A 22,260-nucleotide genomic window follows, 5' to 3' on the forward strand; every position below is an offset into this window, starting at 1 on the left:
GCTTTGGAAAAGATGGGGGAAAAGTATTTTTGCTTAGATGAGGAGCAAAAGATGGTGATGAGAGTGGGACGGGGAAAAGAAGGTGGCCAGGGGAGAAGGGGAAAAGACGGTGGGAGAAAACTGGGGAAGTGTTTGGGTAGATGGATGGGGAAAAGGGTGGTGAGCGGGAGAGTAGAGAAGGCTTTGCAAATGATGGTGGGGAAGAAATGGTGGGGAAAAAGTTTTGGGGTAGATGGAGGAAGAGATGGATGCGAGGGGGAGTGGGCAAAGGCAGTCGGAAAGGTGGGGAATAATGGTGGGAGACAAGGTTTGGGCAGATTTTTTAAAATCAGTTATTTTGTATTTTTGATTTTGTGTAGTTTTGAGTTCTTTATATATTTTGTGTATTAACCCTTGGCTGATGCATAGTTTGCAAATATTTTCTTCCATTCTGAGTTGTTTCTTCTACTGATTGCTTCCTCTGCTTTGCAGAAGGTTTTAAGTTTAATATAATTACATCTTTGCCTTTGGTGCTTGTGCTTTTGACAAGTTTAATGTAATTACAACTTTGGTTTTGTTGTTTGTGCTTTTGATGTCTATTCGTTCTCAGATTTCTGTACATTATGTTCATTGTCTGCTTTATCAGTAAAAGTATAGTAGAGACTGGGTTTCATCATGTTTGCCAGGCTGATCTCGAACTCCTGACCTCAGGTGATCTGCCCTCCTCAGCCTCCAAAGTGCTGGGATTACAGGTGTGAGCTACCGTGCCCAGCAGTCACCTTCTTTCTTAGATGGAGTCTTGTGTGAAACACACCACAGAAGTTATGTTCACTTACAGCTGGGGGAGGCTGACCACCTTGTGTGACAAGGTTGGAGCCTGTCTGCCACACCTCCCTGTGTGTCTCACATGTCCTCAGGCCTGCTGGGGCCTCCCTTGTCCTGGTCTCTCATGCAGAGGAAAGACGTGGTGTGTGTTGAGAGCCAGCCTGGTGGTGATACCTGGTGACTGCCCAGCCGGTGGAAGCTGCTCCTCTTGCCTCTTCGGACCATCCCTCCCCTGTCCAGGACCTCACTTCATCTAAACACCGCAGGTCGAGCCCAGCAGGAAAATGAGATGCTCTTTCCTTTCTTTCTTTCTTTCTTTTTTCTTTCCTTTCCTTTCTTTCTTTCTTTTTTTTCCTTTCTTTTCCTTTCTTTCCTTTGTTTTCCTTTCTTTCCTTTCTTTCCTTTTTTTCTTTCTTTTCTTCTTTTCTTTCTTGATGCAGTCTCATTCTGTTGTCAAGGCTGGAGTGCAGTGGCGAGATCTCGGCTCACCGCAACCCTGCCTCACAGGTTCAAGTGATTATTCTGCCTCAGCCTCCCAAGGAGCTGGGATTACAGGCACGTGCCACCATGTCCGGCTAATTTTTGTATTTTTAGTAAAGACAGGGTTTCACCACGTTGGCCAGGCTCGTCTCAAACTCCTGGCCTCAAGAGATCTGCCCCACCTTGGCCTCCGAAAGTGCTGGGATTACAAGCGTGAGCTATCACGCCCAGCCTAGAACTTCCCTTTTCTTTTTCTTTTGACACAGTCTTATTCTGTCACCCAGGCCGGAATGCAGTGGTGTGATCTCATCTCACAGCAACCTCCACCTCCCAGGCTCAAACTATTCTCCTGCCTTAGTCTCCCAAGTAGCTGGGATTACAGGCACGTGCCACTATGCCAGCTAATTTTTCTTTTGTATTTTTAGTAGAGACAGGCCAGGCTAGTCTTTAACTCCTGACCTCAACTGATCCACCTGCCTCAGCCTCCCAAAGTGCTGGGATTACAAGCATGAGCCACTGTGCCCGGCCGAACTTCCCTTTTCTTTCCATTTCTTGGTATTTGGAAAGTGAGCAGCCACGGAACAGCTGGTGTGTTCAGCTGGTGCAGACCCAGCTGGTGTGCTCATGAGGCTTCTAGCTGAAGGAAGTGTCCGCCCTGCAGTCTCGCTGCCATCCCCACCACCTTCCAGACGCAGGACACCAGCTATGTGTGCTCTTGGCCCATGCTGGGCCTGTGCTGTGGTGCTGGTCTTGCCAGTTTTCCCACCCTTTGTTTCGGGTGAGGTCCCCGCCCAGCTGGCCTGGGAAGGAGGATGGGGAATGGTCACCAATGTGGTTTGTTGCAGAGTGAGTTTGGTGGCTGCCCTGCCTGGGCCCAGCTCCCATGTTTCTCCCACTTGGCTGCAGCTCCAGCCCTGCCCCATCCCCCGTAGCTTCCGCCCAGCCCCACACCGCAGCCTTCCCAGCACCCAGAAACAGCACAAACCCCACAGAACTCCAGTGTCCCCTCCCCTAGGCCTTTACACACACCTGGTAAGCCAGGCATGGGACCCACAGCTCCATCGTGTGAGCTGTACACGGCCTGGCGGGTTGAGGTGCTAGGTCACCCCTCACCTTTACAAGGCCTCAGGTAGTACCACTCATGCGAGCTCTGGAGCCCTCAGAGCCCAAGCTCCCCACCTGAGGGTCTAGGGCTGTGGCCTCACCCACCCATAGTCCTGCAGTGACCCCAGCTCTGTCATGAGTCCAGCTGGCTCCAGCCAGGCGAGAAGCAGCTATACCGGGACACGCTGAAGCAGCTGTCCAAGCGCATCAAGCCCCTGCACCGCGTGGTTAACAAGATCGAGAAGAATGAAGGTGGGCTGTGGCCAGGGTGGGAGCCAGTGCCCTGGGAATGCCACCGGGCTCATGTCTTAGGGTCCCTCTGCTGTCCCAGACAGAAAAAGGGCTGAGCAAGATGAAGAGCCTTCTGGACATTGTGACAGACCACTCCAAGCAGTGAGTTTTGCCCACAGCCAACATAGGGTCCACAAGGGCGTGGGTCGCCCAGCCATGGATGGGCATTTGGTGATGATGTGGGTTTAGCAAAGGCCCCAGGCAGCTCTCTGGGCCCTGGACAGAGGCCTCCAAGGCTCCACTCTTGTGTGTGCTGGGGCTTTGAGCCCAGGCTTCATCTTGGCCAGTGCCCAGCCTTTGCCCTACTCCTGACCACTGCTGTGGCCCTCATACTGGCCCATCACTGCCGGGTCTCATCCAGCCAGTAGCTGGTGGCCCAGCTTGCAGTGGCCTGACAATCAGCTGGCCGTTACGGGCCTGAGCATGACCTGGAGCTCTGCCCCTGACTTCCCGGTGACCGTGGGCAGGCGACTGCATCTCAGTTACCCATTTGCAGCCCATGTGTGCTGTCATGAAAATGAAACAAGATGGTGCTGGTGAGAAGCAGGTGGAAGGCAGGGCCACTGGCCACGGGCTGCTGTGAGCTCGGGCGACACCTCAGAACTGCATGGGCGTTGACCTATACCTCCCTGTCACCTAAACTCAGGCTGTCCCCCCATCCCCATCTAGAAGTGTCTCTCTGTTCTGCTTGTCCAGAGAGAATGCCAGTCACTATTGTGTGGTCCTCCAGGCCTTCTTGAGTTGATTCTTCATTAGGGTTATAGGACTGAGCAGGACAGGGACTGGCCTAGGTCCAACTGAGCCTTCCCAGCCTGATCAAGGGCCTGGCTGGCCACGGTCCCTTCTCTTGACCCATTGCTTCACTGCCAACAGGGATGGGCACTCCTGGGGGTGAGGGCCGCCTGCCTAGACTCTGGGTCTGGGAACAGCTGGTCAGCTGAAGGGAGCTCCTGCAGAGGTTTCTGAGGGCCGAGGCCAGTGGCAGTGGTTGGGATCCCAGATCGGAGCCTGAGACCTGCCATGTCTCCCAGCCCTCCAGCACGGAACTCAACCCAAGTCCCCTATCTCTGCAGGTCCCTGAAGACCTTGCCAAAGTGTGACATCACCCTGGAGAAACTCAAGAATGACATGGCGGTGGTGAGTGGGATGCTGGGGACCCCTGGGGGAACCGGGGCTCCCCTGAGAGCTCCTGGGAGCACCACTGGAGGGGCCTTCACGGTCAGGCCGGGTAGGGGCTGGGCCTGACCTGAGACTCTGCCCACCAGGCCTCTTCCAGGCCAGGTTTGCTGTGCTGGGTGAGAATGTGGGAGAAGTCACCCTCTGTCTGCAGCCCCCATGGGTCACAGGGGCAGGGACTCTGGGGAGGACAAGGCTGTGGGGATGGGGGATTATACCCAGGATCGGCCAACATTGTCTGCACAAGGGTGGAGGCTCTGAGAGAGGCCTTGGGATCTGGCTGTGAGTGAGGACTGGCCTGGGGTGGGAAGGCCCCCTAAACGGAGAACCCTCAGGTCCCGGGCTTCTGACCATGTCCATCCTACCTCCAGCCCACTGCCCCTGGTGCCGCCAACCAAACAGCAGTACCTATGCCAGCAGCTCCTGGATGCTGTCCTGGCCAACATCCACTCACCCTCTTCAACCATTCCCTGTACCGCACATTTGCTCCAGCCATGACTGCCATCCACGACCCACTCATCACGTACATCCAGCTGGGCTGGGCTTTGCAGAGGGCAGCTGGCCAGCCCTGGGCCATGTGTATCCAATGTGGTCACCATGCTGCCTCCCCAAGACCGTGGTGGTATGCACCCAGAAGCACAGGCATGAGGACGACCAGTGGCAGAGCATCCCCAGCATGCTCCAGGGCTTGGTGGCCAGGCTGGACCCCAAGTGCATGATAAACCTGGACCCTTCTCCCTGCAGCAACAATGGCACCGTCCACCTGATCTGCAAGGTGGGCGAGTGTCCAGGAGGGCCAGGCTGGCGCAGGAGAGCAACCCCGACCGCAGCCCCAGGCCTCTGCTGTCCAAGCCGGAGGGCACAGTGCCCAGACCCATCCTGTGTTCACGTCCCGGCAGGCTGTCTGCTCTGTCTTCACATACACCAAGCCCAGGACAGACTGGCCATTGCCTCTGCCCCCACCGCCAGAGCCCACACACCCTCACCTTCCAACACAGATGCGGCTCTGCTTGCCTGGGGCCCTAGGGAGGTAGTAGGCAGGACCTCTGGGCACCCATCGATGCAGGGCACTCTGGGCTTCAGGTCTGGAAGTCCGAGAGTCAGAGAGACATCCAGGCTTTACCACAAGCCTGACCAGAACTTCCCAGGGTGTGAAGAGTCCTGTTGGGGAGCAGGGCTGTGAGGCAGGGCAGGCCAGGGCTTGTCTGGGTCACAGGTACAGCCTTGTGTGTTGCAAACGACAAGGACCTCCCAAGTGTGCCACCATGTGCCCACCGACTACCCTACCCAGAGTCCACTGTGGATGGACCGGCAGTGGCTGTACAGTGGGCAGACCCAGAGGAGCTGTCTGGGGGCCGGGGGCAGGCAGCGGTCATTCTGGAAAACCAGGCTTCCAGTGCTGCAGGGACAGCCTCTGTGCCCTCCCCGGCTCAGGCCCCTTCCTCCCTTCTTCTGGCTCCCCTGTGTGGGCAGGAGCGGGTTTTCCATTGGTCACCTGAGAGATAGGGGTCTCTGCTCTTCTTCTGTGTCCCTTTGCCCCTTCATCTTGTGTCAGGTCAGTTGTCCAGGGTGGCTGTGTTCAGTGGCTGAGGAGTGAGAAAGCCTACGGCTCAAGGACAGACCCCACCTCTCCCAGAGGCCACCAGGGAGCTCAGCGGAGCTGACAGGTCCTACCGTAGCTTGGGCACACAAGGCCCCATCTGGGTGATGTGGCTCCAGAGAGTCATGCTGGCAGAGGTCAGTCTCCCTGAGCCCAGAGCTGACACACAGCAGAGCCAGGGCTGGGTCCCCAAGGTTGTCAGAGGCAAAGCCCTGGGCTCCAAGTCCCATTCAGATTCAGTTCTTCACTGACGATGAGGCTCTGGGAGGAGAGCCCGACGGCCAGGCGGGCAGCGTGCAGGGCTCCTCCTGGTGCTTCAGCCAGTCCTGGGGCTGCCACTTCCCAGAGCACTGCCAGGTGTGCAGGGCGCGTGGGTGCAGCGCCAGCTGCCTCAGGCTCATGCCCACTGTTCTGTTGCAGGCACCAACCCCTTCCTCAGGTCGGTGCACCACTGCGTGACCTCCAGGCAGCCGCAGCTCCCGGACAAGCACTCGGTTACCACCTTGCTCAACACCTGTGCCCGGAGCATCCACAAGGCCTGCCTCTCGGCTGCCTAGCCAGGACTGCAGGGATGGCCCACAGCCTCATTGGGGCCAAGGACGCCTGCCTCCTGTCAGACATTTCTAGGTGTTGGCATCCATGGAGAGCCTGGAGTTAGGTTAGCTTTCCTCCTTTCCTCTCCTGCCTTGGGGATCTGCCAAGTGAAATCCCACACTTGTACAGACTGAGATGGGCGCAGTGGAGCGGGCTGCCTGCAGGGTGTTGGCCATCTTCTTGGAGAAGGCACTCCATGTGACTTCCTCCATGAAGCCAGACACGGTCCCCAGCCATGATCCTTGGGCTGTTCTCACCACGGCCTGTCCAGGGTCCGGGTCCATCTCAGCAGCATGAGGGTGCACTCAGGGCGTTGTTAGAGCTTCTTGTGTGTGCTCGACACACCCCTGCTGCTTTCTATAGGAGAACACAGAGGACATAGGAAACCCTTCAAACACACATAGGATTCTCTGCTCACAGTTTTGGGTTCAGGCTGCGCTGCTTTGGGCAAGTGGGGCACCCCCTAGGAAAGCCCCTGAGTCCAGGGCATAGGCTGCCTCTTTTAATGCTTGTTTTTTTCTCATACTCAGGATCTATACTGTAGACTTTATAAACACTGTACCCTTAAGCTACACCAAATTTATAAAAAAATTTTTTCTTTGATAATTTACTGTAGCTTTTAAAATTTATAAACTTCTAATTTTTTTAACTTTTTGACTTGTAATAACAGCTTAAAACACATTGTACAGCTAGCTGTATAAAAATATTTTTCTTTATAGCCTGTTAAGTTTTTTCTATTCAAAAAATGTTCTATTTTAATTTTCATTTTGAAAACTCTGTTAAAAACTGTGACACAAACATATACATTAGCCTAGGCCTACATGGGGTCAAGATCATCAGTGTTACTGTCTTCCACCTCCACATCTGCTCCCATTGGAAGGTTTTTAGGGGAAATAATGCGTGGATCCAGCTGTCATCTCTTGTGGTTACAATGCCTTTTTCTGGAGTACCTCCTGAAGGACCTTCTGAGGCTGTGTTTCATAGTTAACTTTTTATCTTTAAGTAGGATTATACTCTAAAATAACAATAAGAAGTATACCATAGTAGGATGGGCCTAGTGGCTCACGCCTGTAGTCTCAGCACTTTGGGAGGCCAAGGCAAGTGGATCACCTGAGGTCAGAATTTGAGAGCAGGCTGGCCAACATGGCAAAAGCCCTTCTCTACTAAAAATACAAAAGAATAAGTCGGGCGTGGTGGCTTGCAGCTGTAGTCCCAGCTACTCGGGAGGCTGAGGCAGGAGAATTGCATGAACCCAGGAGGCGGAGGTTGCAGTGAGCCAAGATCACACCACTGCACTCCAGCCTGGGCAACAAAGTAAGACTCCATCTCAGAAAAAAAGTATATTATAGCAAATACATAAACCAGTAACGGTTATTTATTCTCATTGTCAAGTATACTATACATAATTGAATGTGCTATACTTTTTTTATATGACTAGAAGTGAAAGTTTGTTTACACCAGCATTGCTACAAACAAAAGTAATGCATTGTACTTGGACATCAAGATGGCTATGTCACTAGGTGACAGGAATTTTTCAGCTCTTTTACATATGGCCTCTCACTGACTGAAATGTTGTTATGTGGCATATGACTCTATTTACTTTTTTTGGAAATGATTCTTAAATAAGGAAAAATTCTGATATCTACTACTTGTTCTCTGCTGTTGTGTTCCTGTGCAATGGCTGCATCAGGGAAAAGTCATTCGATAGTTACACTTAGTTACGTCAAAGTAAATACATTTGTATAATCAAAGTCTCAGCTTGATCTAAGGTGAAACACCTCAACTTAGAGTGAGGATGTCTGCTTTTTAACTTGGAAAGATAGCCTGTTTACTTGGACATTTGTAATATGGGTCCAGAGTTGGTATACAGTCTACTATTTCTATGTTATATATATGTTTACATAAAGGCATTCATGTCAAAATCAGATAGTTTTGTGTTCTTTTAAAGAAGAAAAGGAAGGAAATATAATAGGTGATACTAGATCTAGAATATAATTGTTGGATTTTTGGTTGAGAAACATCTATGATTATTTTAATTCATCCTATGTCTCTGAAATGGAAACATATTTTCCATGTTTGCCTTTCTCAGAATTCTTTCTGTTTCATGAATATTTTTCAGGCAAAATGCATGCATTCTGTAACTTGAAAGAGATGGAGTGCCATCAAAGGAAAAAGCAAATTTTACAATTAAACTAGTAAATACAGAGATTGCCTAGCTAATATATTTCATTAATTCTAAGAAGCACTTATTTTTACTCCTCTCTGAAATTGGGAGTGTATCTTATTTTAAATGGTGTCTTACAATTGACAGTGGGTTTTCATTCCTTTTGGGACATCAAATAATGCTGCATCTTACAACGGACAATACTGTAGAGTCTGTGAAATACTTGTATGTATGTGTGTGGGGAATGTTTGTTAATGAGTTACCCAGTGTGGAGATTTGTGAGAACTAGAGACCAAATGTTTTTTCCCTTATGTTTTTACATTTTGGAAAATAGTTTTTTACATAGGAAGTTTTTTACAACCTGATATTAAGCTTTTAGTATTGTAATAGATATTCATTGTTTTATTGGATAGATTAAAAAGTAATATAAATGGCGCAAAAACAATTTCCATTTTTTTAAACTTAATAATACTGACCTTATACTTACTATTGAGTGTTTCTACTTATACCACACATTTGGTAGTATAGAAATAGCTTTTTTCAAAGCTTTTTCATAATAAATTTCTTTTAAAAGGTTGGATAGCTATTATCCTGAGTCTTATGTCTGATACCATGTTTTTGTTTGGTTTCTAGGGTCTTACATTTAAAGAAAAAGTAACAAGCCTTAAATTCAAAGAAAAACCTACAGACCTGGAGACAAGAAGCTGTAAGTATCTTCTCTTGTCCTTGGTGAAACCAATTCATGCAGATCCAAAGCTCTTGCTTTGTGTAAGTGTTTTTTTATGAAATGTCCCAAAATTACCACACTAAGTTAATTTGGTTTAACTGAAATGCCAAGACCTTGAGGGTAATTTTTAGCTCAAGAGCACTTATTGATCCTTTCTGATCATAACTGAAAACTAGGACATCTCTAAGAGACCTAATGTATAATGAATACTGATATAATTAGATCAGATTCTTAATTGCCCTTATCATTTCTTAACGTTTCTCTTTCTTCTTTAATTTCCCTATCTTTCAACTGACATACTTAACATAACTAAGCTTCTCTAAGCTGGTATTCATTATGGGAGAATGCCATTCTTAGGTCTGGTTATATCTGCATTAGGTTATCATTGATGCTTGTAACAATGAACTTTATGTTACTGCAGCTCACAAGTGTATTTTTACATCTGCAAGAAATTAGTCATCAAATGCTTAGTAGCACAGAAATTCTCAAGTGGTTGCAGGAAATTATGATCTGCAGGAATAAATTTCTTCTTTAAAATAAGGTAAGCAAAACGATATCTTTAAAAAATGGGAGAATATTTGGAATGGTGATGGGGAGAGATTAAGAAAGTGTTTTATAGCCGAATTAGTTTCTATTTCAGCTCCTCCTTCCCCGCAAGGTTCTCAAAAGGATATATATGTGCAGAGGACAAGGGCTGGCAAATTAGCATTTTAAAAATTATTGTGAAGCTTTGGCCTTAAAACCACACTGTTGATGAATTCTAGTTCTAGTTGAGTTAAATAGGTCTGTATGGGACAAGCCTAGGAAAAGTGGTGACTGCTGTAACCAAAGTAGCTTGAGGAGCATATTCTATCTTTACTCTCAAATTCATACATAAGACATAATTCATCCATAAAATTTATTTTAAAATACAGCTTCTATAATTAATCTAAGAATTCTATTATGGCATAGATTTGGGAGTACTTGATTTAATGAGTTTTTTGTCCAGTTCTAGAATCATAGCTCTGAGAAATCATAAAGGCCTAGATGTCATGGCTAGACTAGTCCAGAGAATTATCTATCAAGAAGCAAAAGGGAAAAGGTCGAGGGTCCTCAATCTAGGTTTATTTCTATGCCTCCAATAAGGGTTTCTTTCACATCTTGAAAATTTCACACTTCTCGGGGTGGAGTGAAATTTTTTGATTCTGAACTATTGAAACATGGTGAGGTTGTGGAGGATAGAGAAGAGTCTTACCTTTCTTTTAATATATAGTTTCTATAGTTAATCAATTTAGGAATTCTATTATGGCCTAGTTTTAGAAGTACTTGATTTAATGAGTTTTTATCTGGTACTAGAAGCATAGCTGTGAAAAACCTTAAGTGTATGAAACTCATATCCTTTTCAGTATTATACAGCTTGTTATTAATAAATTGTCTTTGTTTAGAAATAGACTAATGGTGAAGTGGATTTATTCACATCTGGCTTGTTTGATGTGTTAATGTAGCGGAATTTGGCATTATTCCAAAGATATAGAACGAGATTAGATTTCAGACTTTCATGCCCTTGCCTATGGTATAATCTCCAGAATACGAGTATGAGGAATCCAGTAATGAATTCGTAGTGCCCTGGTCAGCACAGTCACTCTTGTGACATACTTGGTGTACATACCAGGGTTAATTACTGGTCCAGAAGAACTTAATCTCAAGAGTCAATTTCTAGTCATGCCAACATGGCACAGGATAAAATCTTGTGGAAAAAAAATCTTTGTCAATGAGATCAAATTATAGTTTTCATACAGTAGATTTACATTGTTGATGTTTTACTTATGTTTATGTTAGACTTAATTTATATTTGTAGAATCTACTGTTTCTGATTATTTAGAGAATGAGAAACTGAAAAATTTTAAAGACATTAAGTGAACATTATTTGTTCTAATGGGTTTCTAGTGAATCTCCTTCAACGTGGGGCACAGAGATTGAGAGGAGAGGTTTTCTAGGAGCGTCTCAAACAGGAAGACCACCCATGTAAGTGTTTATTCCTCTTGGTTGTCAGTGCATCAGTAAAGCTTATTTCTTTTTTCCAGCAGACAGATAGAAGTTCCTGTCACTTTCTCCTTTTTTATGGAGTAGGATGTGATACTCCTTCTAGTGGAAATACCAGTCAAATGTCCATGGGTCTTGAAGAGTCACTGCAAACTCCTAGAGACTCTCTCCAGAAGGGAAAAGGGAGCTCCTCTATGGTCAGCTTCTTTTGTAATTTTCCTGTGTTATCTTGTGTGCTCTATTTGTTGTCTGAATGAACTTTGATAAATTTCATCCAGGTAATATAGTGTAATGGTGAAAAACTGCTTAGACTCCAGTTCTATCACTGCTCTTTGTGGAACTTTGGGCAAGTTATTAACATCCTTGTTCCTCAATTTCTCAGTTTTAAAATGGGGACAATAATAATTCCTGCTCCAGAGTTGTTATGAAGGTTAAATAAAAAAGGTGTAATTAGCCAGGTGCAGTGGAAGGCGCCTGTAGTCCCAGCTACTCCAGAGGCTGAGGCAGGAGAATGGCATGAACCAGGGAGGTGGAGCTTGCAGTGAGCCGAGATCATGCCACTGCACTCCGGTTTGGGCAAAAGAGTGAGACTCTGTCTCAAAAAAAAAAAAAAAAAATGTGTAAATAGCACTTGACACTTAAAAGCTGTATCTGATAACCTCCACCTCATGAAAAACCATTCATACCATAGAAGTATAGAATTTGTACCAGCTAACAAAGGTACAGACGTACAGGGATAAAAACAAAGTATTTTGCTTCACATTAAAGATAAGTGTTTCTGTGATTTGCGTTTGTGTGTATAATTTCCTTTAAATATAAATCATATTTCAAGTGAAAATATCAAATAATTATAGAAGAGTTGATTTTCCAAACCAAAAGTTTTTCATCCCTAATTTTTAATACAACCTTGTTAAAGAAAAAAATCTAAGCAGTATGCTACTTATTATTGTCAGTTTTACTTGTAGAATTTGCATGTATTCTGTCAATTATTTTCTCAATTTCATGGCTGGGGAACAGGTAATTCAGAATCAAGTCTATCTTCTACAGCAATATTTAGTTCTTGTTTATGCCCTTGTTTCAATGAGTGCCGCAGTGTACTTATTTTATTACTTCCCTATAGCAAGTAGATAGAATTTCCTGTTACTTCCTCTGTTTTTGTCATTTCTAACTGACTGGGAAGTACAGTATATAGTTACTACAGTAGATTTATGTTACAGTGTTTTACCTGCCCATGTTACAATCAGTTTCCATTTCTGGAATCTGGAATAGGGTAATACCTATTTGATTTGAAATTGGACAGATAGTAGCTTTATATTGGTCCAGATAATCTCATTTCTCATTTGGACAAGATATTTTGGGGTTTGAAAAATTCCTATAATGATTAAAGGAGAAAGCTCTTGTGAGTTATTGTATGCTGAGATAGATACGGACACACACACACACACACATATGCAGTTTATTGCATTGTTGGGTTTTATACATAAAATTACCCAAGTTGCAAATATATGTCTTCCACCCTTGACTCTCAGGATAGTGCAGCAGTATGCACTGGAACCCCCCCGATTTGCCAACAAGCGCAGACCAAACTAGAAGTGGCCCTGTACGTGTTTCTGCGGAACCCTGGCACTGAAGCTGTTCTGGTTGCCATGTCCTGTTTCTGCCACCTCTGTGAGGAAGCAGATACCCGGTGTGGGGTGGATGAAGTGTCGGTGCATAACCTCTTGCCCAACTCTAACACATTCATGGAGTTTGCCTGTCAGCAATATTATGTCAACAGGTAAATGGGAATAGTGGGTTTTTTTACTCAACCTGCCTAAAGCACATGGCATCTGATTGTGAGAATGTATTTAAGGTTACTATTCTGTAAGTTTACAGGGGAAATTCAAGTAGCTTACTTGAAATCCTTTTCTGAACAAAGTAAGATGAAAATAAAAAGCATTTGAAATAAATTGTTAGTCTCCCACTGAGTTTTTAATATGCTATACGTTTTAAAACTAACTGGCAGTATATGTTACTATCATTTATGACTATGTAATTTACATATGGAGTTATGGATAACTCCATGAGTAAATTACAGGTGGGAATAGCTATTTTGTGCCGTGGACATTGTAGAGTCTAAGATAAGTACCTTTCCTGTGAGGTTAGTGAACGGAAGTTTTTGGCTTTATCATTTGAGGCACTTGCTCTGCTCCTCGTACTCTGCCTTTTGGTGGGCTTATCAGGTTCTCCATTGGCAGGCAGGGCTCTAAGTGCAGTAACTTGATTTGCTGTTGTAGTTGCTTAGGAACAGCAGCACTTCAGAAAGAGTGATGGCACTGCTGAGGCGCACTGAGCATCCCACTGCAGGAAACACTGAGGTGTGCCCTTAGCAACAGAAACACCCCTCTCAGGCGCCCACCCTCAATTTTGGAAGCCTCTTGTTACACATGTGTGATGAGGAATAGCTTTTGAAGTAAATCCAAGATATGTGCATATTACAAGTATAATATCTGAGTACTTAATATATATCAAGTTTGAAGCTTAGCTGTTGCTGATTGATGTTTAGCTCTAGACTTAAAGTTGCTTTCAAGTGATAACTGTCTTCATTTTAGGCTTGGGAAGCTACACATGCAAAATGGGAACAAGCAACAAAACTAATCCTTAGCTATCCAAAAGCCCAAATGGAAGATGGCCAGGTAAGTTTGTACAGTTGCCTTTTGTCTATTAACTGATCTGCTAAATATATGTACTTCACTTTGGTAATCGTTCACGAGTCACTCAGTAAAGTAAGCATATAGTTGTCTGAAGACTGATATTTAGTTGTGGTTTATCTAGACCTGTACTTTGTAATATGATAACCACTAGCTACGTGTGACTATTTAACTTAAATTTTAACATAATTAAAATTAAATACAATTTAGTTCTTCAGTCATACAGTAGCCACATTGCAAGTACCCGGTAGCCACATATAGCAATTACTTAATCTGTTGGACAGCATAGAGAGAAAATGTTTCCATCATCACAGAAATACTGGGCAGCACTGCTAGAGACTGTTTGTTGCAGAGACCATTTCTTTATCTTTTCTTGCTCTTTCTCCCTTCATCAGGGTGTTTCACAGAATTTTCAGAAAAGGAGCAACAGAAGTAGAGAAAAATTAACATGGAAACAATTCATTTTGCTACTTTGTTAGGTATTCTCATTAAGGAATGTCTTGGGCAGAAGATTGAACCCATAGACTAAATGAAATTTTAAAATGTGGACAGTTCATTCAACTATTACTATTGACTATATTATCTATTACTTTGGAAATTGATGAGTTGGTGTTTGTGTGTATATGATTTGTAATGTTCATATTGCTCTCATTATTAGGCAATTTATAAAAACTGGCTTTTCCCCCATGTTATTTTTCTGTCATGCTTAATTACAATAAGAAAAAAGTTATATTTTTGTGAAGCAAAATTGTGTACCTAATACCTTTATTTGGAGGGGACATGTAGCTTTAGAATGAAAGCTTTTGGGGGATAACTGTTTGATATAATATACAATTACATACCATACAATTCACCCATTTAAATTGTCAAATTCAGTGACTGTTTTTAGCATATTCACAGAGTTGTGCAACCATCACCACAATCAGTTTTAGAACAATTTCATCAATTGAGAAAAAAAACCCTGTATCCTTTAGCTATCTCTGCCTCTAACACCCTGCCCCCACACTTTCTTGTCTCTCTTCCCCCCGCTTCTCCAACCCTAGGCAACCAGTAATCTACTTTGTCTCTGTAGATTTGCCTATTCTGGATATTTTCTGTAAATGGAATTTTAGAATATGTGGGCTTTTATGATTAACTTCTTTCACTTAGCATAATGTTCCCAAGGTTCATCCATGTGAAATCAAAGCTTTTTAAAAGAAATTTGATACTTGGGCAATTATATTAGCGTATGACAAATAAATCAGTAGCTCTTTAAAAATGTATATGGTAATTTGGGGCATTGAATTTAATGTATTTTTTACATTTTTTATACTTGTCATGGAAGAAATGTTCGATAAAGAGTAATTTGTTAAGTCTCAACTAATTTAGGTTTAATGCATGCTTTGCACAAAAATTTTGTGTTTAGGCTGTTGAAAGCTTCACAAGACCATTGTTAAGAGGGGAATGTCCCATGTGAGTGGAGGAGGACCCATAGATTTATCTGACACAGACTCCCTACAGGCATGGATCAACATGACTGGCTTCCTTTGTGCCCTTGGGGGAGTGTGCCTCCAGCAGAGAAGTAATTCTGGCCTGGCAACCTATAGCCCACCCGTGGGTCCAGTCAGTGAACATAAGAGTTCCATGATTTCCGTGATGTCCTTGGAGGGAAATGCAGATACACCTGTCAGCAAATATATGGATCAGCTGTTGTCGTTAATGGTGTGTAACCATGAGAAAGTGGTACTTCAAATATGGACCAATGATAAGGACCTGGTGGGTCTAGAATTGAGTCCTGCTCTTTATCTGGTGCTATTTAACAAATTTAAGGAGACTATCAGCAAGTTTTTTGACTCCCAAGGACAGGTAAAGTGTGCTGTTTTTTATTTTTCAACTTTCCCTATGAATAGAGTGACTTGTTTGAAATAATGAAGCCTTTTTCTTTCCGATTATTTAAATCAGGTGCTCACAGTTTTAAAAATCATCAAAAAATTGTAGAAAGAAGAATCATCTCAATGAACATCAGCTTGCTTCTAGGAACTCTGATGTGTGTGTGTCCCTGAGGGTATACGTGCCTTGTATATGGGTATGAGTGTCTGTGTATGCCTGTTTGGCTGTGTGCCTGTGGGTGCATGTCTCTATTTGTGTGTTTAGATCACTCAGTTTCATCTCTCTAGGGGTCTGTCTTCTGGGCATTGATGGCAAATCATGAATATATTTGTTCTCTCTATAGGTTTTATTGACTGATACCAATACTCAATTTGTAGAGCAAACCCTAGCTATAATGAAGAACTTGCTAGATAATCATACTGAAGGCAGCTCTGAACATCTAGAGCAATCTAGCATTGAAACAATGATGTTAAATATGGTCAGGTAAGACTTCTACTGAAATGTAGCAGAAACATACTTTAAGAGATAAGAAAAACCTCTTACACATTGATATTGATAGTAATTGATAAAATAATTTGCCATTCTTTACTGCACACAAACTAGGGTGTGACAATAAGGTAACCAGAAATTGTATATGCTCTCATATAAATAAATATCTTACTGTTTTCAAACTTATGTTTAGTTCATTTCATTTCATGATTAAAGTATTTTGAATGCCTTCTCTTATGTCTATATCTGATAATTTTTTTATTGTCTCTGTGTCTGTATAGGTATGTTCATGTGCTTGGGAATATGGTCCATGCAATTCAAATAAAAACGAAACCGTCAGTTGGTTGAAGTAATGATGTCAAGGAGAGATGATCTCTCATTTTGCCAAGAGATGAAATTTAGGTGAGTTCTCAAGAGAGCAATGTAGGGTCTTGTCAGTCTTAATATGTCGAATGAAGTACAGAAATAGAGTAGATATCTGGTTACTGGTAGAAAGGAAGACATAAAAATAGAGCAGTTTACACGTTTGTTTTTGTCTACGTCTCTCCTCAAATTTCCCTAAGCTTTGTGCCTGTGGCAAGCCTCCCTTTTTCTAAAACTGTGCTGTAGTTGAGCTAAGAATTTGATTCTGTTTCCAATCTGATGTCATAACTAAGGGCCATGATGGAGGATAAATATCCACGTTGCTTGTTCCCTTCTGACTTTTACATTTATGATAGCAGTATCCCTTTTATAAAGTCATCATGTCACCTGGGTTATCTGCCAAATTATTTGCACTCTAAGTAATCTTACATGACTAAAGGGGTGGTGGGGGGGTGGTGTAACTTCAAAAAAATTGTTTGCTGTTTCTCTTTTCTCCACCATTCTATAGGAGTAAGATGGTAGAATACCTGACAGACTGGGTTATGGAAACATCAAACCAAGCAGCAGATGATGATGTAAAATGTCTTACAAGGTAAAAAAAAAAATGACTTTCAAATATTAGTGAGTTTTACTGTGAGAATTATAACTACTTCATTACAGCTTTATACTTGTATTTTATGTGTATTTAAACTTTTTAGATGTGAAACTTTTGTGTTTGAAATATGTAAAGACACTAATCTTTATTACTACTTTTTCTTGACCGATAGACTTTCAGGAAAAATAAATGTGCGAGAGTGGTATGTTTGGGAAGTTAGTGTTGTCAGTTTATGAAGAATAGTCTACAGTTATTGGGAAATAAGATATATAAAGCCTCAGATTGCATTTATGTTATGATTAGGTAGATAAAGTTATTATTTGAGAAACTCATTGTGTTGAGTCTAAGAAACAATTGGTTTCCTGATTCAAGCATGAGAGATAGAAAAGGAAGTAATTAAGTCTACTTTAATGATAAATACTTATTGACACATATCAGAAAGTGATTAAACACTATGGACTGCATAATAAGCATTTACATATGTTTCTTTGACCAAGCCTAGCTTTATAATACGGTTGTCTCTCAGTATCTGTCAGGGATTGGTTCCCTGACAGATACTGTCATATATCATATATAATGTTATTTATATAACATTTATATTGTATCTAATACAATATAAATGTTATATAAATAGTTGTTATACCATATTGTTTAAGGAATAACAACAAAGAAAAATCTGCACATGTTGAGTACAGACGAAAGCCTACTTTTCTTTTCCCACAAATATTTTCAATCCATGGTGGTTGAAGCCATGGATACAGAACTTGCTGAGACAGAGGGCCAATTGTACACGCTTGCGATTGAAGGTAGTCATTTTGCCTTGTGGAAAGTTAGTATTGCCTTCTCCCCATTAGAGATGATTTTGTATTCTGGGATCTGCATATTAATTCAAATTATTTGGGTTGTGCTAATAATTTGTTTAATGAAACATCATCCATGAGGTTTTTCTTTCCTCTGAGATTCCTTAATTGTACTTTAATATGATACAAGACTAGAATTGAGAGGAAACTTTATTTTCACGTTTTGGGAGAAGAAAAAATAGAAATGTGTCATTCATTAGGACTGACTGATTCAGAGTTTTTGTGCAAAGTTTGACCTTTGAACTCTTTGTTCCCATGTCCTTATTTTAATTCAAAGCTTATGCTCAATTCTCAACTCTGTTTTTAGGTGGTTACCCAACATTTCCCTCAGAACAGCATCGGTGCAGTAAGAAGTGCCACGTTCCTCAGATTATCAATCCTGCCATTGTCTCACCATATGAAGCAGGGATTTTAGATAAAAAGCCACCACCTAGAATCAAAAGGGGCTTGAAGTTAATGTCAAAGGTGAATTATTTTGATAATCTAGCTATCTTAAGTTCCCCTTCCAACTAAATTTTCAGCTTTTCTTACAGTACTTACTCTTACATTTATATTTGAAATACCCTACGATTTTCAGTTATGTGTTTTTATTTTGTATATATTACAAAGGATTCCTAAGTTAGGTACCTGATGGACCTTATTTTCATGAGAAAACATTTTATTATAGCAGATGTCTCGTGTCATGAAGATCATTTTTTCTGTAATCATTCTAGACATTCTGAAACAGACTAGAATGTAGACTGTAGGATTTTTTATTTTAAAAGACATTGAACATTTTTAATATGTATGTTTACATGTAAATATAATAATTATATTTAGGTAGAAACACTACCTAAAATAATTTATAGAATGAGGAATGATTGATTTTAACTACTAGCAGAAATTATATCAATGAGAAAATTCATATTTTAAAGACTATATTAATGTATAGACTTCATACAATAAATAATCTGATTATTTATAACCCTGTTTTATTGTGTAGATACTTCAGAGTATTGCCAATCATGTTCTCTTCACAAAAGAAGAGCATATGCGGCCTTTGAATGATTTTGTGAAAGCAGCTTTGGTGCAGCATGAAGGTAAGCTACATGCCACTTACTCACTTGTTCTGTTTGAATCACATATTTTCAGCTTCACATAAGTCCATGTACCTGTTTTACATGAAGTTCCCGTGGAGGTTTTTCTCTTCTGCTCTAGGTCAAGACATAGCTTGTCTTATTTTATTTTACTATAAAAGACAGTCATAAAAGGAATTAATTTTTTTATAATTTGGTAGTGATTTTCATGTTTGAAAACCAAGAGAGATTTTGGACATGTCTAGTTAAATAAAGGATTTGTGGATGGTACAATATTGGGACAAGGAAGAAGTAGAATTCCTGTTGTTTAAAACTAAAACCAAATTGGTATCGATAATGCATAACAATGTTTAATAAGGTTTTTTTGATGTTAGAATATTTATGATACTTAAATTTGGAATTGTATCTAAACTATTCTTTAAACCAAGTAATGCAAACACGTAAGATTTTGTTCATGAGTAACTGAACTTTATGATTTTAGAAAACTTTTCTGCTGGATTTCTATAACCAGGTATTTCACTTTATTTCTGAGTTATTGGCTTATCTGTAAAGTGGGGATAAACTCTTTGCCTGAGTTGTTTTTAGAGAAAAAAAATGAGATAATTCATAAGAAAGTGCTTTTTAAATTTATGTCTGAAATTCTGCTTTTCATCCAGTGTGAATCTAATTGATCCTCATCATCTAAGCTAGCCTTGTACAACTCTCTCTTCCAGTTTATCATCATTGTAGTTATCGACTTTCTTTCTGTTAGGGAAATTAGAGTTTAAAAGGTATATTATTGCTGGCTGGGCTTGGTGACTCATGCCTGTAATCCCAGCACTTTGAGAGGCCAAGGCGGGCGGACCACAAGGTCAGGAGTTTGAGACCAGCCTGGTCAATCTGGTGAAACCCCATCTCTACCAAAAATACAAAAATTAGCCGGGCACGGTGGTGGGCACCTGTAGTCCCAGCTGCTCAGGAGGCTGAGGCAGGAGAATTGCTTGAACCTGGGAGGTGTAGGTTGCAGTGAGTCGAGATCATGCCACTGCACTCCAGCTTGGGCGACAGGGCAAGATTCTCAAAAAAAAAATAAATAAATAAATAAAAAAGATACATTGCTGAATGACAAGCCATGTTGGAAAGAGAGTGAATGTCAGCATAGGATTCATATTCTGGCACACTGAGTACCCATAGAGAGTTAAAAGGATCAAAGTTTTAATCCTGGCTCTGACCTAACAGGCTATATATCTTTGGGGAGGTCTTTTGTCTGGACCTTCATTTCCTGATCTGTAAAATACTAGTCTCTTTCCAAAGTTTCATCCATCTCAATTTTGTTGTTGTTTAACTTCAGAAGCTGAAGCCAGGTATCAGAAATGGAAAGCCAACTTTCTCCTTGTCCTTTTTACTTTGTCTAATGACAAATCACTTTGTGGGAACAAGCCCTCCATATTTGTAATTGTAATCTCAGTTGCTTCACAAAGTTATGTCATATAAATTGAATTCAAACTTAAGTCTGGGTGTCTCTGGTGTTGAAAATTCTAATGACTATGCGTTTTTTAAGGTTTTTCCTTGATAGAGCATCTGATTGTCCTACAGTGATGCACTAAATCATAGTCTTTCCTTCATCAGTGACGGCAGTGTGCTCACTTTACGTGTCTACTCTGAAACAATCAGGAGAAAATCGGCCAGTATCTTTCCAGCAACAGGTAAGATTTCCCAGTCATGGGGATAGTGAACACTCTCCGTTTAAATTTAGATTAATAAAATTATTGGTCATGAATTGTGCTTTTTACTTTGCCGCATCTTGGACTAAGAATTATGGTTTAGAAAGAGAAAGACTCTTTTTTAAAAAAAATACAAACAAAAGATTAAGTCATATTAAATAATCAACAAACCTACTTAGGTTCCAGTGGTTATTATTATTATTTTCTCAAGTTAAGAAATCGCAGATTAGCTCTTTGGGTTTGAATGGCTTGCAAACTGTCATAGACCCAAAGAAGTTCAAATTAGTGCTGGCATTTGAACCTGAAGAACAGCTAATTGGTAGGAATTCAGTAATTAAAATATTGTCAGTGTTTCAATTCTATGATAAACTCATTTGTGATACTCTAAGTATATGCAACTAAAGCTTTATATAGAAACTACTGGCCTGGCACAGTGGCTCATGCCTGTAATCTCAGCACTTTGGGAGGCTGAGGCAGGTGGATCACCCAAGGTCAGGAGTTCGAGACCAGCCTGGTCAACATGGTGAAACCCCATCTCTACTAAAAATACAAAAATTAGCTAAGCATGGTGTCAGGCGCCTGTAATCCCAGCTACTTGGGAGGCCGACGCAGGAGAATTGCTTGAACCCAAGAGGTGGAGGTTGCAGTGAGCTGAGATCACACCATTGCACTCCAGCCTGGGCCACAAGAACAAAACTCAGTGTCAGGAAAAAAAATGAAAATATTTAAAAATTAAAATTATTAATTTGGGCATTGTTTCATTAGCTCTTATTAGTCTCGTGTAATATAAATTACTTGCTGTGCCACCTAGTTATATAAACTAGTAAAGGGACCAAATTCCTATGTATGAGGAGTTGCTTACAAAGGAAAAATGAACCCAAATTATTTTTAAATGCCAATAAAAATGGTTAGCACGTTCACAGAAAAGGTAGTAGACTATGAAGCTAAGGGTAAGCAATTGGGAGATGGGAGTTTAAACCACAGGACATTTTAATCTTTTATGCATCATTAATGGATTGAAGTAGACATGGGCCTGAGGTCTTTGGGGTGCTGTTTACAAATCAGCAGGGACCACCAGCTGACACTAAAAAGAAAAGCAACCAGTTACAAGCTAAAGAAATGTGTACTGCTAACCGTGAACTGCTAGTTTTTTTTCTAAGTAGTTTGCTATATCTAAGGGTCATAAAGCTGTTGGAAGACGACATTTTGATAAGATGGCAATGCTTCTTAAGTACCTGCATCCTTAAGAGCACAAAGCTGTGGCAGATACGCTGTGGTCCAGCCTTAACCTTACCAGTTCAAAGTTTGAGTAATTTATGATGAGGTAAAGTACAACCTTAAAATGTTGATTGCTTTCTTTTTGGTTGAGAAGCAGAGTTTACCACTAGGCCACTTGTTAGATGTGATAGAGGACTATGAGGAAAGATGTATCTAATAATCACATTGCCATGTTTGGGGATCCGACTTTTCCCCTATTCTATATATTATTTATATATACAGGGTATGTTTTATTTTATATGTTGATTGTCATAACAGTAGTAACAAATCATATTTTATCATCTTGCTTTCATAAGTTTTCACATTTAATACTTACCAGGGAGTGAAGGCAACATTATTTTCAAATGATAGGTAAGGAAAACGCAACTCAATGTG

The 22,260-nt window shown here is 41.7% G+C and overlaps 1 pseudogene across 1 annotated transcript; it reads left to right on the forward strand.

The window, feature by feature from the left end:
• The first annotated feature begins 2,103 nt into the window (after positions 1 to 2,103).
• On the forward strand, positions 2,104 to 16,342 carry LOC100594195 (annotated as a pseudogene). Its single transcript, XR_004027297.1, has 17 exons — positions 2,104 to 2,130; positions 2,217 to 2,320; positions 2,508 to 2,640; positions 2,724 to 2,781; positions 3,753 to 3,815; positions 4,215 to 4,380; positions 4,470 to 4,634; positions 5,093 to 5,180; positions 5,876 to 6,113; positions 8,847 to 8,919; positions 9,362 to 9,481; positions 11,004 to 11,159; positions 12,492 to 12,739; positions 13,554 to 13,637; positions 15,058 to 15,497; positions 15,865 to 16,004; positions 16,292 to 16,342. The product of XR_004027297.1 is annotated as a mediator of RNA polymerase II transcription subunit 15-like (transcript).
• The last annotated feature ends 5,918 nt before the right edge of the window (positions 16,343 to 22,260 follow it).

This window comes from Nomascus leucogenys, chromosome 20 (assembly GCF_006542625.1).
Source record: "Nomascus leucogenys isolate Asia chromosome 20, Asia_NLE_v1, whole genome shotgun sequence".
Lineage (NCBI taxonomy): Eukaryota > Metazoa > Chordata > Mammalia > Primates > Hylobatidae > Nomascus > Nomascus leucogenys.